The sequence below is a fragment of the Sceloporus undulatus genome, chromosome 5, assembly GCF_019175285.1.
Source record: "Sceloporus undulatus isolate JIND9_A2432 ecotype Alabama chromosome 5, SceUnd_v1.1, whole genome shotgun sequence".
In the NCBI taxonomy this organism is placed as follows: Eukaryota; Metazoa; Chordata; class Lepidosauria; order Squamata; family Phrynosomatidae; genus Sceloporus; species Sceloporus undulatus.
In genome coordinates, this window is record NC_056526.1 from 50,033,922 (window position 1) to 50,050,845 (window position 16,924).

Below are 16,924 nucleotides of genomic sequence, written 5' to 3' on the forward strand. Positions count from 1 at the left end.
TTAATAAAGTTGTGGCCTTTCTTCCAACATAGTCTCTTGTGGTTTATAGTGCTGGCCTCCCAGGCAAAGAGGCCAGAGCCTACATCAAGACAATGTGGGCAGCAGTTTGTTTCTGCCACCATTGCATCTACAAAGAACTAGTGGAGCTCAGGGATGCATACCCTTTCCCCAGCCTGGAATACAGTTCCTATCAGCCCCAGCCATCATAGTCATTGGGCTGTATTAGGCAGGAACAGCTAGTTTGAGAGCTTCGATTTTGCAACTTTTTGTGAGCTGCCTGCCTGGACAACTTGTGTTCTTTCCCAATTTTTCATGAAAATTATTATACAAAATTATATATTTTGCTTGTTTTTCATTCTGGTCTGCTAATATGTTTTCATTTTCACAGATAATATTTCTAAACTAAAGACCAGTTATTGGCATTTTCAGCCATTAAAGTCTGTGGCAGCCCTTTTTAATTGAGATTTATGAGTAAATTTTGCTGTTCTTCAATGTAATTAACTATAATCGAAGCAAACCACATTTTCTAAAATCACTCTGATCAGTGTGGTGCATCTTGTCAAGTCAACTGAATATTATTACAATTATTTTGAAACTGAAGCTGAAATTGTTATCAAACTCAGTCTTTAATTTCTACTTTTGAACGTAAATTACATTTAATCTTGAGTTTCTACATTTAGCAAGAGTTTGGTTTGATTTAATTTGCCTATATATATTTTTAATTCAATGTTTTCAACCTGATTAGCTTAAAGCTATAGGATGTACATGTATATAATGTATAATGTACAGCTATTAAGACTTCAGCCTTTTATATACTTTCTGTACCTGGTTGTGTAAAATCCCATTAAGCATGAAGAAAGTCTCATTAGACTCAGTTGACCTTTCTTCTCAGTAAACTGTATAGGATCTTATATTTTCTAAATATAGAAAGTATAGACATAAAATAATAATCTGCAGTCTATGCAGACTTTCAATTGCTTTTAAATAGCAGCTCTTCTGTGAATTATAGTAAACAATGATACAGGTGCTAGAATTTTCTGTTCACGTGTACACACATAAACACACATATGTACAAACTATACATTGCATGGGTTGTCATGTTGTAGCAACATTTCCCATGTTATGTACCACAACATCAGTCCTGCCACTACTATCTCTGTTTTCTACACAGAGTTAATCTTCATGCGCCAGTAAATGGGAAGCTTACATTCACTCAAGTTCCCCTCTCTCTAGAAAAGAACATCCATGGAGACTGGATATGGTCCAATATCTCCAACTCAGAATGTCTCAAGGGCATGAAGAATTCAGTCTACCATAGCTAGCACAGATCCAGTCCAGCAATTTTTATGGGGATATGTGCTGCCACCTTTTTTTGGCAAGCTTCCCAGCTTTAAACAGGTGCATGGCAGACTTAAATTCAGTACATGCATTTCCTCCCTTTTGTGGAGATATGGTGATGGATGCCTTCAGATCTTGAGTTTCTCCTTGTCATTAAACTGTTACAGATGTCAAACCAGAACTCCCTATATATGCAATTCCATGGATATATATTTATTTAAATTGTAGTATTAATTTCTTCTATACTGTTTTACAGTTTCAAAATTCAGCTGAGAGAGGTCTTTGCTTGAAAAATACTAAGATATGAAAATCTTCTGAAAATGTAAGTTCAATCTGCATTTTTTTAAAAAAAATAAAATGTTTTAGGAGAATATGAAAGACTGTTCTCTTCTGATATGAGCTTATCCATGCTTTGCAACCTTCAGGAAAGGCCTTTCTCTCTGGCCCACCTCTCTCAATAGGACATAAGAGAGGGCTTTCTAAGTGGTTGTTCCCACAACATGGCCCATGAGGTCTCTTCCAACTCTGTGATTCTATGACTTCTATAGAACTCCCATCATGATCTCCTTTCTGCCAGCGTGCAAAGACTTTGGGGTATTAGCTGGTTGTGAAGGAGCCTGGTTTGGATTCCTTTTCCTTTCTTGTTTTGTTATTAATTATTTTTAAAACTGGTTTAAAATCATTGTTGTTAATTTCCCACATTTTGTTTAATTGTACTCCTACATTATGATTGATTGGTTTTTATCATTGTTAACTGCCCTCAAGTCGATCTCAGCCCATGGTGACCCTGCTGATCAGATATATCCAAGACCCTCTGTCCTCCACTGCTCTGCTCAACTCCTGCAAACTCATATGCATGATTTCTTTAATAAAGTCCATCCATCTTCCATGTGGCCTTCACTTCTTTCTACTTCCTGCATCCGCATTGCTGTTTTGTTTTTTGTTTTTGTTTTTATTTTTTGCAATGATTCATGCCTTCTCATGATGTGTCCAAAGTATGACAACCTGAGTTTTGTCATCTTGGCTTCTAGAGAGATTTATGGCTTGATCTGCTCCAGGATCCATTTGTTTATCTTTTTGGCTGTCCATGGAATCCTTGGCCTTATTCCCACTTACAAATAAATCGGTTTGCAATTTGAATTGATGTATCGATTTGACAGTGGAGCGTGGTTCACATTACATTTTCCCCAATCGCATTTTTTCCTTGTACAATAACCCACGTGTTAACATTCATGAATGAATTATTCAAAATGGACCCGCTCCAGCCAGCCAGTTGAAGGGCAAATTTAAATCGATTCCAATCGGCATCTGGTTCACACTTGCACGGAATCAATTTATCCAAAAAGACGTGGAAAAAATCAGCATCAAAAAGATGCAGGTTAAATGGGTCTAGCACATGCCCCCCCTCTCCAAATCACTTCAGACATTTGGTTCAAGAGGGAACCAAGGTCATTTGAACCAGATCAAACCGATTTGTAATCTGGTTTAAAAGGTAGTGGGAATCAGGCCCTTAGCATCTTCTCCAACACCATATTTTGAATTTGTTGAATTTCCTCCTATCCTTCTTAACTGTCTGACTCTCTGATCCATACATGGCAATAGGGAATACAATGGCGTGTACGATTCTAACTTTTCTGCTCAGTTGTATATCCTTCCATTTTAGGATAGCAAGGATTTAGGATTTAGAATGGGAAGGACAGCTTTCATAGCTGGCCTTCTTCATATTCTTCAGATTTCCTGGCTGCAGTCTCCATCCTATCAACGTTTGATCACAGGTATGAGAATTCTTTTACTATTAATATTTTTTCATTGTCTAATTCAAATTTGTGTAGGTTCTCTGTGGTCATTTTTTTTTTATGTTCAACAATAGGCCTGCCTTTGCACTTTCTTCCTTGATCTTTCTTAGTACTGTAGTTGTTCCAGTCTTTGAGGTTTTCTGTCAGTATTATGGTGTCATCTGCATAACTCAGATAGTTGATATTCCTTCCTCCTTCTTCTGCATCCAAGCCTGCTTTTCTTACAATATGTTCTGCATATAAGTTGAACAATTAGAGTAATAAGAGGCAGCCTTGTCTGACTCCTTCACTAACTGGGAACCATTCTGTTTCTCCATGTTCTGTTCTGACAGTAGCCTCTTGTCCTGAGTACAGATTCCTCATCAAGACTATCACATATGTTGACACTCCCATGTCTTTAAGGGCATTCCATAGCCTTTCATGATCTATGCAGTCAAAGGCTTTTTTATAGTCTATAAAGCACATGCTGATTTTCTTTTGGAACTCCCTGGTATGCTCCATTAACCATTTTATGTTTGCAATGTGGGCCCCAGTGTCTCTTTCTTTCCTGAACACTGCTTGGACCTCTGGGATTTCTCTCTCAACATATGGTTGGAGTCTATGTTGTAGAATTTTGAGCATAATTTTGCTTGCATGGGATATTGGCTTGGTTTTATATTTTTATATTGGTTTTAGCTGAGTATTAGTTTAACCTGGACTTTGCCTTATAGTGGGAGAAAGACATGTTATGAAATAAATGAACAAATAAATCTAAAAACAGAGTTATCTGTCTGAATCAATTTAGAGTAATCAAGATGATGCGACAATTAGCAGACTCCACAAAGTATTTGTATTGGGTGTCCTGTTAGAATTCTAGAGCCCATCTTCTTTGGTGTTTTAGAACTGTAATCATTATTACTACTTGAAAAGATTCTCCCGGAGGTCCTTCTCTGTCACCGCTCGAAAAGCTTGGAATGACCCGCCGGAAGAGATTTGCCAATTATCCTCACTCGAGGCTTTTAAAAAGGTGACAAAAACTTTTCTCTTCCAGCAGGCCTTCCCCGATTGATAATGTCCAGAACCAATTGAATCCCCCTTTTATTGTTTTTCTTATGTGTGATTTGTTTTTAACTTTGATGTATTGTTTGTACTTTTTAAACATTTTTTTACTGTTTAATTTTATAGTTGGGAGGGAGGGTTGGGTCAGGGTTTTGTGGGGCTTGCTGTTTTTATTGTTGTATATTGTATTTACTTTGTTGTTACCCACCTCAATCCTCAATCAGAAGAGGCAGGATATAAATAAATATTTATTATTATTATTATATTATTAGAAAATGTAACAATGTCATTCCATATAGTACAGTGGAGAAAGGGGATATCATGGTCTTAATGCACTGTGATTCTCCTACAACCTATTTTTCCCAGTGGATCTATAGTAAACTTTAAAGCATGTGCAGGTTGAACAGGCTAAGCTGACAATTCAGTCAAACAAGAGTGACTTCATAGAATGAAAATTCTATTAAAATGCTAATACATGCTACTCTTAATGCTGTATTGCATACAGGTCTCTCAGATCATTATATGCTTCGTGCAATAGAGTACAGCATGAAAAAATAATAAACTGAATAAGTTTTTCTGGATGGAGATTTTGGTCAGATCTGTGAAAACTGGGAGGCATTGTTGCTAAGTGCCATGAGGTGGAACAAAAGCCCAGCCCAGCCCACTAAAGGTATAGAAATGATGTTAATGGCTACCAGTACTGGTGAATTATACAGAAACAGTATTGACTAAAAGCTTTTGTGAACTAATCTTTAACAAATTTTCTGATGCTGGCAGCAGTGTGTGTGTGTGTGTGTGTGTAAAGGCAGGAGAGAACAGCTTTTTTATTCTTTGTGAAATATTCAAGCACATCAACTATGCTGACTGCAGCAGTGATACAGTGGCACCTCAGAGACTAGCTGATTTATTGGAGCATTGGAACTGACTTATGTTCATGACACAATCAATCAATGAGTCTTTATCATGCCACAGCATTTTGCCCCATCATTTTGGACAGAGATTATGCTGTAGGAGCAGCTTAGCTATGTCATCATTCCTTTGTAATTATCAAAGGGCAGAGGTGGCAGAGGATGGGGAATAGGACTACATGTCTATACTTTTAAGAGTGCTTTTTTAAAATTTTAAATACAACAACCTTGACACAGAAGGCATATTTAGCAATCTTCGCTCTTCCAATTTCTGGTTGTAACAGGTAGAAATGTCACTCCTGCATTTAAAATTAGATTAGATGCTGTGATGATATGAGATGTATGTCTTGAAATCCACCTTCAACACATCCCTGGAGGATTCTGCCGTAAGAATGAATTAATAATTGAATGTTGAATTGTGATTATGATCTTACATCTGAAAGTCATTAACCCCTTCTTTTAATAAATAAGATGTTTTGTAAGCTCAGGTAGATTTTTTTAATCATCTTATTTGGGATGTTAGTATGCCAAGTTATATTCAGAAGTTGAATATAGGAGGTTCAAAGGATTTTTATATATTTGGATTCTTAATTAAATCTGAGAAAAAAATTGCTATCACTCTAAAATAAACTAGAAAGACTCACTCTATTTGAGATTTAGAAGGTCTTGATTGTAAACATAGAATTTGATCTGAAGGAACTCTACCACAATTACACAACATTTCAGCTACCACTAATTAGATATTGATTCCTTTTCCAGCTGCATCCTGGTATGCTCCACTGCTATACCATTCCTGGGGGTCTCCCAGGAGGTGTTTTTTCAGGGACTTGCAAAGGACCTCAAGAGGAGGTATAGCTCCTTAGTAAGGCAACACATCTTTGACATGTAAAAAGCCATCAGTATCTGGTATCCACAGATAAGAGTGGGGGAAATGTGTTTTCAATATCTTAGAGCAAAGATTGGCAATTGCTGAGAAGGTGGGGGCTGTTTTTCCCCTGTCCCCATCTAGTATGCTACACGACCACATTGTGGTATCCAAAGGGATCTTGTAGCACCTTTGAAACTAACTGACTACAGTGGTGCCTCGGGTTACGAAATTAATTCGTTCCGCGGCTGCTTTCGTAACCCGAAAAGCCTTCGTAAGCCGAAATGCCATAGGCGCTAATGGGGAAAATTTAAAATAGCGCCGGAGTTTTTTCGTAACCCGAAAAAACTTTCGTAACCCGAAACAATAATTCCCTATGGGATTTTTTCGTATCCCGAAAAATTCGTAACCTGGGTATTTCGTATCCCGAGGTACCACTGTAATTACAATAATGCTGCCCTCTCAAGGACTCTTGGTGGTAGGCCTTTAATCGCCAACAGACAGCCTCCAAACTTCAAACAAAAGAACTACAAAGGAAAATTGGAAAGAAATAGAGGAATTGGAATATATCTTCATACTCCAGTTCATCAGCAGTGGGTTGAACAGAGGCAATGGTTTCCTGGCATACTACACATATTTCAACACTTTCTAACCCCTCATCCTCATAGGGGTGCCCTTGACCAGTTCTTCACATCCCCTCTCTAGTTCTCACACTACATTCCAATATTCATTCATATGGTTATCTACTGTCCTTGGTTTTAGGCCAAATTCTTCCTCCTGCTTTTGTCCCCCAATTGTTATCATTAAAACTAAACTTGCCACTTCATCTGCATACCCACAAGGTTTTGAATTTGAATTTACATTCTCACATACAACTGGCATATTTTTGTTTGTTTGTTTTAGATAACATAAAAATAAACAGATAGACAAACACAACATAGAGCAGACCATCATGAACTTTTTACAAATTAACAAATACCGAACATATATTCTAAAATGACTTCCATCCCTCTATTTCTTGAAGATTCATTTTTTAGTCTTACAGTCTTCCCAATTTATATAATACTTTCTATTTCCCCTTTTCTTATGCTGTGTCTATAACTGTATATATATATACATATATAATATAATTTACTCACATTCTACTTACACTGTTTCTTTAGAACCTATCCATCTTAATCAACCATAGCATAAACACTTTTCTCGCCGCACGGTTGCTTTATGTAATCATACAAATGCAATCAATCTTTTTATCTATAGTTTCATTTCTAAGCAAACATATAAGTCATATAATTTGAGTAACCACTCAAATATGCCAGGTGCTTCATCTGCCTTTCATTTTTTTTTTTTTTAGCATATATTATTCTTGCAGCTACAATCATGTAAAATAATATTTTACCCTGCTTCTGTTCTGTTTCCCCATATACTGTTCCCAATAAATATAATTTTGGATGCATTTTAATATCCCTCTTTAAAATCTTTATGATTTAAAAATGTATTTTCTTCCAATATTCCTAGCTTTTTCTTTTTTCCGCAATGCCACCACATATGCATTAATGTACCTTTCTTTCCTAGACATTTCCAACAATTATATTTTACATTTTTGTGTAATTTGGCTATTTTTTTCTGGAGTTAAGTAACATCTATATTGCATTTTAAAATAGTTTTCTTTTACATCATTGCTAAGTGTATAATTTAATATAACTTTCCATGATTTTCCCCATTCTTACAGCATTATTGGTTGCCCTATATCTTGCGTCCATTTAATCCCTTCTTCTTTCATCTCAAAAACTAATAAAATTAATACAATTTAGATATTAAATGTTGATTTTCATGTAGTGTGAGTTTTCTGAATTTCAAATCTTCAATTACATTTATTTTCTCACCTGTTTTGAATTTTTTGATAGGTTGTCTGTATAGAAACCAATAACATTTAGGCCTTTCTCTTCCAATTCTTCCAGTGTCTTCATTCTATACTTTCCTTTGTCTACCATCAACAACTCAGCATATATCACCCATTTTCCAGATTTAATTTCTTCTTTTTTGTAAAATGCCTCATTGAAGGAACTCCATTTAGGTAGTCTGTGGATCAGTCATGCTATTTTAGCTAAATTCTTAGTTATGATTTTATAATACCATGATTATAAAAATCCTTATTTACTTGAGCTTTATTATAAAATAAGTAGGTGCGCCAACCAAATCTTATATCAGGCCCTTGAATTTGTAAAAGGCTCTTATGTTTCAGTCTCATCCACTCTTTGGGCCATTTGAAGCAACAAGCATAATAACATATTTTTAAGTTCTCACATACAATAGGCTTATATAGGTCTGTCTCTGAACACTCCACTCCACTTCATTCATATGAGGAAATAGGCTCAAGTATATGAAAGCTCATTCTATCAACTTCTATTTTTCATTTAGTCTCAAAGGTGCTACAAGATCCTTTTGCATACTGATTTTCCAAACTAACATGGCTATGTCTTTGAATTCTACCATATTTTGGCATGCCTGAAGTGGTGCAAAATCATTTTTTCCCACCATTTTGGTCATTTTTACAATTTTTTTCTTACTTTTTAGTGTTTCGTGGGGGGTTGTTGGGGGTTTTGGGGGGGGGGGGGGTAGAAGAATTAAACATCTGCATTTCTAGGTAGTTGGGGTGATTTGGGCCACTGGGGGCTATCCAAAACTCGGCCTGAAATATTTTAAAACTGTTTTTGAGGGTCTGGGGAATCCCAAGGGCTGGATGTGGCTTGCAGACTGCAGTTTACCCACCTTTATCTGAGAGAGTCACTACCAACCTGTGTAATCAGTACTGGACTAAATGGACCAAAGTTTTGATTTGCACTTCTGCATTTTCCAGTGTCCCGAATAATGAGCAACACATCCCTGTTCTGTTATCACACCTTGATAGAATACAACCTGTACAACAAAATGGGAAAAGATATGTAAATCTGCTCTGGTAAAAATATACAAAACATAAACAGGAGATGAATTTCCCCTGAACCCCAGGGTTATTCTTTTAATATACCTGAAGGCCAACATACAGACAAAACATCTGAGTAGGGCATTTTTTCCCTGCCTACAAGAACGTAGTATCAAAATGGGGGGGGGGGGCATATTTGTGCAATGTGGTTGCATGTCCTGGCACACATAGCAAATAGCCTATCTAAATCATTGGCTACAAAAAGGGGGGCGGGGGACTACTAGTTTTCCAACTTGTTGTTGTTAACTGCCATCAAGTCCGCTTCAACTTGCAACCTCAACATTGAAAATCAAGTGATGAAAATGTGAAGCAATGGTTTAAGAAGGAAACATGAAAGACCCCACTAGGATCATTTCCCATGGACTGCATATTCATATCATGTAGAGCAATGCAAACTTATACATTTTTACTCTGAAGTAGAGTCCTCTCTATTCAATGGGGTATTACTGCCTTTTAAGTGGATTTAAATCTGCAACCACAGTTTGCACCACTTAATCCAGGTTTGAGCAACTGGTAGCTTTCCAGATGTCATTGGACTGCAATTCCTATCTTTCCTCACCAGTGCCTAGTATAGTTGGTTAAGAAAAATGGGAGCCATACTTCAGTACTTTCTGGAGGACTGCAAGTTGCCCAGTTTAATCTACTCTATATGGTTCAATATAAGCAAATGAAAAATGTCCAGATGTGTTAGGGATAGCCTTATAAGATTAGCCATGTTAGTCTACTGCTCAACCACACATAGGATAACCTTAAAAGTTAAGTTTCATTTAGCATAAACTTTCATAGACTTCAATCTACTTTGTCAGATACAGTGAAAAATGATACACATTTTTAAAGCTAATGCAGGTCTGACTTAGCTGTAACTAATCAGAAAAAGAGTGATGGAGCTAATAAAAACATTGACCCATTGTATGACTGTTGGAGAAACAGCACATTCCATGATAGAGAATGTTATGAAAATAAAAGTAAAAATTGCCAATATTATAAATGTATGGAAATAATGGATGGCTAGATGTTCTTCTTCTTTTCTGTCACTACACTGAACCCCAAGGTGTACTAAACCAATGAGTCTGGATAGACGGAGATTCAGGGGAGAGATTAAATAATTCTTCACCATGCATACATAGTCAAGCCATGGACTTCAGTATCTCAGCATGTAATAATAATAATCATGTTTATTTATATTTCCTGCTGCTCCCTGCAGATTGAGGCAGGATTACAACAGAAACAACATTACAAGATTTAAAAAACTACAATTCCATATAAAATACACTCAATAAAACAGTAAAATCGCTATCAACACAATACATAGACTAAATCACCATTTAAAATACATATCTTACAAATAGAGATGGGGTGTTCCTAACTCTCTTATAGCAGATTGGGTAAATAGGCCTGCCAGAAGAGATCCGTCTTGTCTTCTTGAAGGCATCTAAGGTGGTAATGTAGTGATGGCAAGACCAGAATGTCTTTAAAAATGGATAAAACAAACAACAGTTACTAGTCAGGGATAGAATCATAGAATCATAGAATCATAGAGTTGGAAGAGACCACTAGGGCCATCCAGTCCAACCCCCTGCCATGCAGGAAATCCAAATCAAAGCATCCCTGACAGATGGCCATCCAGCCTCTGTTTAAAGACCTCCAAGGAAGGAGACTCTATCACCCTCCGAGGGAGTGCATTCCATTGTCGAACAGCCCTTACTGTCAGGAAGTTCCTCCTAATGTTCAGGTAGAATCTCTTTTCCTGTAGCTTGCATCCATTGTTCCGGGTCCTGTTCTCTGGAGCAGCAGAAAACAAGCTTGCTCCCTCTTCAATATGACATCCCTTCAAATATTTAAACAGGGCGATCATATCACCTCTTAACCTTCTTTTCTCCAGGCTAAACATCCCCAGCTCCCTAAGTCGTTCCTCATAGGGCATGGTTTCCAGACCCTTCACCATTTTTGTCGCCCTCCTTTGGACACGCTCCAGTTTCTCAATGTCCTTTCTGAATTGTGGCGCCCAGAACTGGACACAATATTCTAGGTGGGGCCTGACCAAAGCAGAATACAGTGGCACTATTACTTCTCTTGATCTAGACACTATACTTCTATTGATGCAGCCTAAAATAGCATTGGCCTTTTTAGCTGCCGCATCACACTGTTCACTCATGTTCAACTTGTGGTCTACTTGGACTCCTAGATCCCTTTCACACGTAGTTTCATTCAGCCAGGTGTCACCCATCCTATATCTGTGCATTTTATTTTTCCGCCCTAAGTGCAATACCTTACATTTCTCCGTGTCGAATTTCATTTTGTTAGCTTTGGCCCAGCTTTCTAGTCTATTCAGGTCATTTTGAATCTTGATCCTGTCCTCTGGGGTATTAGCTATTCCCCCTAATTTGGTATCATCTGCAAATTTGATAAGTATGCTCCCAATTCTGTCATCCAGGTCATTGATAAAGATGTTGAATAGCACTGGGCCCAGGACAGAGCCCTGTGGGACCCCACTGGTCACTTTTCTCCAGGATGAAAAGGAGCCATTGTTGAGCACCCTTTGGGTTCGGCCGGTCAACCAATTACAGATCCATGTAACAGTTCCTTTGTCTAGCCCACATTTTACAAGCTTGTTTGCAAGAATTTCATGGGGAACTTTGTCAAAGGCCTTACTGAAATCAAGATATACTATATCCACAGCATTCCCTTCATCTACCAAGCTGGTAATTTTATCAAAGAAAGAGATTAGGTTTGTCTGGCATGACTTGTTTCTCTGAAACCCATGTTGACTTTTTGTGATTATGGCATTGCCTTCTAGATGTTCACAGACTCTCTGTTTAATGATCTGCTCCAGAATCTTTCCTAGTACTGATGTCAGACTAACTGGACGATAATTGTTGGGATCCTCTTTTTTCCCCTTTTTGAAGATGGGGACAACTTTTGCCCTCCGCCAGTCTGCTGGGATCTCTCCTGTTTTCCAGGAGTTTTCAAAGATTATTGCCAATGGCTCCGATATTACATTTGCCAGTTCTTTTAATACCCTTGGATGGAGTTCATCTGGTCCTGGAGACTTAAATTCATTTAGATTAATAAGATATTCCTCTACTATCTCTTTACTTATTCTGTGCTGAAATTCCCCTATTCTGTCCTCTGCTCCATTATCCTCAGGTTGAGCACCCTTTTCTTTTTCTGAGAAGACTGAGGCAAAGAAGGTGTTGAGTAATTCTGCCTTTTCTCTGTCTTCTGTTAGCATTTTGCCATCTTCTCCACGAAGTGGCCCTACTGTTTCCTTCTTCTTCCTCTTGCTGCGGACATATCCAAAAAAGCCCTTTTTATTGTTCTTAACCTCTCTAGCAAGCCTGAGTTCGTTCTGCGCTTTAGCTTTTCTGACTTTACCCCTACACATGCCTGCTATTTCTTTGAATTCCTTTTTTGTGATTTCCCCCTTTTTCCATTTCTTATACATGTTCCGTTTCAAACTCAGCTCAGTTGAAAGTTCCTTAGTCATCCATCCTGGTTTCTTGAGACATCTCCCGTTTTTCTTTCTCACTGGAACTGTTTGAAATTGTGCCTTCAGTATCTCCCTTTTGAGAAAGTCCCATCCATCCTGAACTCCTTTATCTTTTAGTATTTCTGACCATGGAATTGCCCTCAATACTTCTCTAAGTTTACTGAAATCCGCTCTCCTAAAGTCTAGGATGCGTGTCTGACTATGCCTGGCTTCTCCTTTCCACTGTATTTCAAACTCCAGGAGAACATGGTCACTTCCACCTAATGATCCCACCACTTGCACCCCATTAACCAAGTCATCCTTGTTGGTTAGGATCAGATCTAAAATAGCTGACCCCCTTGTTGCCTCTTCCACCTTTTGGACCATGAAATTGTCTTCCAGGCAAGTGAGGAATTTGCTAGGCCTTGAGGATTTTGCTGAGTTTGACTTCCAACAAATATCAGGATAGTTGAAGTCGCCCATCACTACTAGATCTCTCTTTTCTGACTGTGTGGTCATCTGTTCTAGAAAGATATCATCCAATTCCTCAGTCTGACTTGGGGGTCTGTAGTAGACTCCCACCGTAACATCCTTGTTGTTTCCCTCCCCTTTGATTCTTATCCAGATGCTCTCCACCTGGCTTCCATGATTGATGTCCAGGATCTCTTCACTGGTGTAAATATCTCTGACATATAGTGCTATTCCTCCTCCTTTCTTGTTTGGATAATAATGCCTTTCAATTACAGATACCAGGGCAATAGCAAGGAGCCATTTTATTTATGTCCCATTTGTGGGATTCCCCGGGGGTACCTGATTGGTACTCTGGAAACAGAAATCTGGAAGGGATGGTTCCTTGGTTTGAAACAGCAAGCTCTTCTTATGTTGTTATGTTTTTGTAACCCTACTGTTTGTTTATTAAGGGGGGGAGGGGTAAATGGAAACTTTGTATTTAACCAAACACACACACACACACAGAGGGAGAGGGAGAGAGAGTCAATGTCCTATAGCTGTCATCCTAGTATATTTAGATGAACCTTGTTATGTGACCACATGCTATTCTTTTTCTTATGTCCTATAACACACAGGTATTCCTTATTTTGGAATTCCAAAATCCAAAGATTTTTTTTGCTACAGCACAAGTAGCATAGTGTATCCCTTTAATCTAATTGCAAGGCTGGAGAGAGGCATGGCTGGAGAGACACAGACAGATCTGTGAAATGGCAAGAATCCATACCTCCCACACTTTCATAGCTCATCAGTCTCTTTCCAACTTCATTGTGTTTTATTATATACAGGTATTCAAAAATCCCAAAATATCCAAAATATGGAACAGTTCTAATCCCAAGCATTTCAGATTTGAGATACGCAACCTGTAGGCTGTTAACAGGGAGAGAAACTATTTCAGCCCTGGTTTATAACTAATAAAATATGCTACACAGCTATACATCATCATTTCTTGTATGTAGCATCAGCTATGCACAGGATAGAGCTACTCCAGAGTTTGCAGAGGTACAAGCAAATCTTTACAAAAACACAAAGGGAGGGGGGAGAGGTAGAGAGAGAGAAGGATTGAGAAAGAGAAAACTAAGGGTCAGACCTGCTCATTTGTCAAAAGATGCTGGCTGAATGTTGTGGCATGGGACAGGGAAAAGGAGAAAGGGAAAGGAGAGTGTAAAATGGAGGAGAGTAAAGAAGAGTGCTGTGTGCTGCAACCTACTTCAGTGCACCTACTTTTATACAGTCTTCATTTTGACTGACATCACAGCTTGGGAAAGTTATTATGTTTTTGAATTTTAAGTCCAAGAAGTTTCCAATCAGCATTTCCAGTGTCTATATACTGATTAGATATACTGGGGACAGTTGTTCACAAAGAGGGGAGGAACCTAAATTTCCCAAGCTTTGATTGATATTTAGATGTTTACAAGCCATCCATACATCGTGCATATATAACATGCTATTTATTTAACTTTTAATAACTATAACATGGTCATAAAAATTTAGAACTGATGCTACCACTCCCAGATATGCTGTTTTCAATGAACACATATGGAAATCTGTAGGCAAGACCAAAAGAAATTATGATATGTGGTGTTTTTTTAAAAAAGAAAGAAACCCACAATTTGTGTATGTTTTCTTTCTCCTTGGAACTTCTGACCTACGTGGATGAGAGATTTGAACAATTCTTTCAACAATGAGGCCACAGATTTGGAGGTCAGAACTTTCCAAAGGCACAAGCTAAATACTGACATCAGGAAAAAATCAAATTGTATGCAAAAATATACAGACAGATTAGGGATCATATAAAAAGAAAATGCATGAGAATGTATACCCACTTAATGGAAGAATTTTGAGAAAGCTGACTTTTGGTTATAACAGCTGTTCTACGAAATGCTATATTAATTACAGTGCAATTTCTGGATTTATTTATACATTCCATTACATTAAGTTAGAGAGCACAGAAATGGCTTTACAAAGCAAACTGATTTCAAAGTCTGCATATAGCTATAGGATCTGGCCAGTGCTTCGCACTGTATTTCTTTGCCAGCTAAGCTGTATTATAGTGATCTTACAGAAAAATTAGAAGGCAATAAACTCAGAGATCTGCTGAATATCACAATGCTAAGAAAAGTGTCACTGTACCTGAAGCCAGTTTATGCTCATTTGAACCATGCCTGTCATCCACCAACCATTTTTCATTAGCAAGGAAGTTTGGGAGTCCAAGCCATTCTCCAATATCTCCAAAAGATTATCAGTGTTATAAATTTACATATATCAGTTCACATACAGTTAGTGCAATTGGTAAAGTAAAGCCTTAGAAATCTGAAAAGGAAAAGAAAAAAGATGTTTGCTGTCTGCATTCCTACCCTTGTACCCCCCGCCCCACTTCACATAAGAACCACAGCAGCTAATGGCACCATGATATCCTTTCAAAAAATGTGAGCTAGACAGTGGATTTCTAATTGGTTAACTAACCGAACCCAAAGGGTACTCAACAATGGCTCCTCCTCACCCTGAAGATTAGCAGAGCACCATAGGGTTCTGTCCTGGGACCAGTGGTATTCAAATCTGCATATGACACCAAATTAGGGGTTACTAATACTAATACCCAGAGAACTGGATCAGAAGTTGAAATGACCTTAACAGTTGACACCTGACTTGACTAAGTCAGCAATGTGATGTAACAAAGCCAATACAATTCTTGGCTGCATCATTAGGAGTATAGTGTCTAGATCAGGGGAAGGCAACCTGCGGCCCGCGGGCCGGATGCGGCCCGGCGAGGCCTTGGGACCGGCCCCAGCCCGGTCCTGCCACCAATTGCCGCCGGGGCCTTTGGCGTCTTGCGTGAGGGGCATGGTGGGGCAATTGTCTATAGAAGCCCCAGAAACATGCATTTATCTTAACATTTTTTTAAAAATCAGCAAATTTTTTCACGTGTCCTCCATTTTTATTTAAAAAGTGCCCTCCATTTGAAAATTTTGTTCTACATTTGTCCCGGTTTATTTATTTAATTAATTTTTTAAAAAAATATTTAATTATTTATTTTTTGGCTTCAGCCCCCCAGTTGTCTGAGGGACAGCAACCTGGCCCCCGGCTCAAAAGGGTTGCCTACCCCTGGTCTAGATCAATGGAAGTAATAGTACCATTCTATTCTGCTTTGGTCAGAGCTCACCCAAAATATTGTGTCTAGTTCTGGGTACTGAAATTCAAGAAGGATGCGAACAAGCTGGAGCATTTCCAGTGGAAGGCAACCAAAATGGTGAAAGGTCTGAAAATCATGCCATATAAGGACCAGCTCCGAAAGTTAGGTATGTTTAGCCTAGAGAAGAGAGGTTAAGATGATATGATAGTCATATTTGAAGAGATGTCATATTGAGGATTGAGAAAGCTTTTTTTCTACTGCTCCAGAAAATAGGACCTGATACAATGAATTCAACCTACAGGAAAAAGGATTCCACCTCAAGATCAGGAAGAACTTCCAGATGGTACAAGCTGTTTGACAGTGGAACATGCTGCCTCAGAGAATGGTGGAGTCTTTTTCTTGGAAGGTTTTTAAACAGAGGCTGAATGGTCAGGATTTCTTTGATTGTGTATTCTTACATGGCAGAGAGTTGCAATGGTTGGTCCTTGAGGTTTCTTCCAACTCTCTGATTCTGTAATGCTATGCTTGCCATGCCAGTGAGATGTGAATCTGCTCTGGGTTTAGTACAAGCTTTAAATGAGCTACCTGGTTTACTCAACCTATTGCATTTAGCACATTGTATAGTTCCTTCTAAAATATGGACTGAAATCCAGAATAGATTTACCACCCTACTGATCTGCCATTTCATGTCAGAGTGTGACGATGTGCTATGCAAACACTATTCTACATGGCTGGCATCCTCTTGATGCAGGCCTACCTTCAGTTCCTTACCTATACTGATGTTATATCATGTCTGAATATATCTTGCAGTTGTGGACATAAGTATCCAGCACCTTTTCCAAAACAAATATCTACCTGTCAACCTAGATTTCTGTCCTTTGGAAAGA